We start from the raw sequence: 3,122 nt of genomic DNA on the forward strand, positions 1-3,122 counted from the left end.
CCAATTCTTTCGGGACCTATTGATAGTTTTTTGTAAAATTAATTTTATTTCTCTATTGCTAAATTCAACTTGACCACTAGACTGAGGATGAGAAGGTGATGCAATCCTATGGTTAACATCATACTTAGCAAGCATTTTACGGAAGTCACCATGAATAAAGTGTGAACCGCCATCAGTCATTAAATATCTAGGGACTCCAAACCTTAGGAAAATAACTTCCTTAAGCATTTTAATAGAGGAGTTGTGATCAGCACTACTGGATGTAATAGCTTCTACCCACTTAGTAATATAATCAACAGGAACCAAAAAGATGTGTATACCCATTAGAGGAAGGAAAAGGTCCCATATAATCAAATCCCTAAACATTAAATGGTTCAACAGCAAGTGAATAATTCATAGGCATTTCTTGATGCTTACCAATATTTCCAATTCTCTGACATTCATCACAAGATAAAACAAAATTACGGGCATCCTTAAAGAGAGTAGGCCAATAAAAACTAGATTGCAAAACCTTGTGAGCAGTTCTATCTCCCGCATGATGCCCTCCATAAGCTTCAGAGTGACATTCCAGTAGGATTTGTCCCTGTTCATGCTCAGGTACACAACGTCTAATAATACCATCTACTCCTTCTTTATAAAGATGTGGGTCATCCCAAAAAGTAATGTCTTAAATCATAGAGGAATTTTTTCTTTTGTTGGTATGTGAAACTAAGTGGTATGTATTTAGCAACAATGTAATTAGCATAGTCAGCATACCAAGGATTGTTTTGAGAAACATTTATTGCAGCTAATTGTTCGTCAGGAAAACTATCATTAATAGGTTGTGGGTCATCAAGAATATTTTCTAACCTAGACAAGTTATCAGCCACGGGGTTCTCGGCTCCTTTTCTATCAGGGATATGTAAGTCAAATTCTTGTAGCAAAAGAATCCACCTACTGAGTCTAGGTTTAGCATCTTTATTTTCCATAAGATATTTTATAGCAACATGATCGGTGTGAACAATTACCTTAGAATCAATAGTGTAAGATATAAATTTATCACAGGCAAACACCACCGCTAAATTCTTTCTCGGTAGTCGCATAATTGTGTTGAGCATTGTCTAGAGTTTTACTAGCATAATGAATAAGATTTAACTTCTTATTAACTCTTTGTCCTAGAACAACACCAACAGCATAATCACTAGCATCAGACATAATTTCAAAGGGCAAGTTCCAATCAAGTGGTTGAACAATAGGTGCAAAAATTAAGGCTTTCTTAAGTGTTTCAAAGGCTTCTACAAAGTCATCATCAAAAACAAATGGAACATCCTTTTGTATAAGATTTGTAAGAGGCCTAGAAATTTTAGAAAAGTATTTAATAAATCTTCTATAGAAACCAGCATAACTGAGGAAACTACGAGTACCTTTGATATCTTTACGACATGGCATTTTCTCAATTGCATCAACTTTAGCTTTATCCACCTCAATATCTCATTCAGAAATTTTATGTCCCAAGACAATTGTGACGCGCGGATAATTAAGCTACAATAACCCTCCACTAATGTTGCCACTTCACCACGATTACTGTTGCTAATCCTCACTTGATCCAAATCACTTTTCAATTTCAATTTCAAATTCAAGTCCAAAATTCAAATTTCTCAACCATGAAAACTAAAATGTTCAATTTGTGGCAAATAATCTCTGGTTATTTGTCATGTTGAAACTTATATTTTATAAAGATTTTAAATGCCCTTTAATGAATAAAACAGGGACTAAGACAATTAAATAAATGCTTTTAAATTTTTAAAAACTCTAAACTAATTTATTTTAGTGCCAAATTAAATGTGGCAATGGTCTAACTATTAACACTAATTTAGGGCTAGTGTTATATTTTATAAAGCCTAAAACTAAATAAAACTCATAGATAAAACATCAACTATTTAAAAGAAAAAGGAAAGGAAAACAAAAACAAAAAGAAACAAACAATCCCCCACTGGGCCAAACGGCCCAGCTGGCCGTTGGCCCACCCCAGCCAACCCACTCCCCCTTCTCCTGTTCGGCCGACCCACGCCCGTGGTCGCCGTCGAACCCGCTCGTTGCCTCGCACCTCGCCGACGAGGGGATAAGGATCCCCTCCCTCCTCGTCGCCTCGATCCTCTCTCCTACTCCCACTTACGCCTATCCTCCCGTAGATCCAACTCTCCCCTCTCCTCTCGCTCGATCTCGAGCTCGGCCGTGCAAGCTCGTCGCCCCATCGCCGTCAACGTGGCCACCGCCCACGCTGCACCTCGCCAACGCGTTCCCAAGCACCGTCATCGTCGACGACATCGTCTACAGCAAGCCGTTAGGGACGGGAGCCACTACATCGCGGACCCTTCTTCTTCTTCCTCGGGCACCGTCGCCATCGTCGTCGATTCTGGCTACCCCACGCATCCCCCACGCCCACTGAGCACATCTGCAGGCTCACTGTGAGACACACTCCTTTCCCCCCTCTCTTTTGCTCCCGTAAGCGCTCGGAGTGGCTAGACCCGCCATGGCCGAGCCGAGCTCCGCCGTTGAGCTCATTGTCGTCACCCTGATGCTCCTCGTGCCGTGCTAACACCACCACCGAGCTCCTGGAGCTCCTAGCTGCTCAATGCGCCCCTCCGCCACCCTTGTCGTGCCCTGGACGCTCGAATCCATCGATGTCCGAACTCCGGCGCCGCTCCGGTCAGTGCTGCCGTGGCTCTAGGCCATCCCAGCATGCGGGACAGCCGGCGTTTGATGCGTGCGGCTCCCCTCATTCGAACGCGCATCACACCGCTTGTTTTAACCCCCCTTAGCCGAAACCCGATCACCTCCTGACGCCCTACGCCGCGTTTTGGCTCACGGGAGCTCTCTCCAGCGCCGCCGCCGACGTGGACCAGTGGGCCCCGCCCCTGGGTCATTGGCCAGTGGGCCCTGGTGGCCCAGTTGACTGGGTTGACCCAGTCAACTGCTGACTAGGCTGCCCAGTGAGACTGACATGTGGGCTCCATTTGTATAAAACGTTTTAAGAATAATTAAATCTCCTAATTAAATATGTTAATTAATTAGTAATTAGTTAGTCACTGACACCAGGGGCCCACCCCTCTAATTAGCCTGCTAGTTTAGTTTAAATTACT

The sequence above is a fragment of the Triticum dicoccoides genome, chromosome 7A (assembly GCF_002162155.2).
Source record: "Triticum dicoccoides isolate Atlit2015 ecotype Zavitan chromosome 7A, WEW_v2.0, whole genome shotgun sequence".
In the NCBI taxonomy this organism is placed as follows: Eukaryota; Viridiplantae; Streptophyta; class Magnoliopsida; order Poales; family Poaceae; genus Triticum; species Triticum dicoccoides.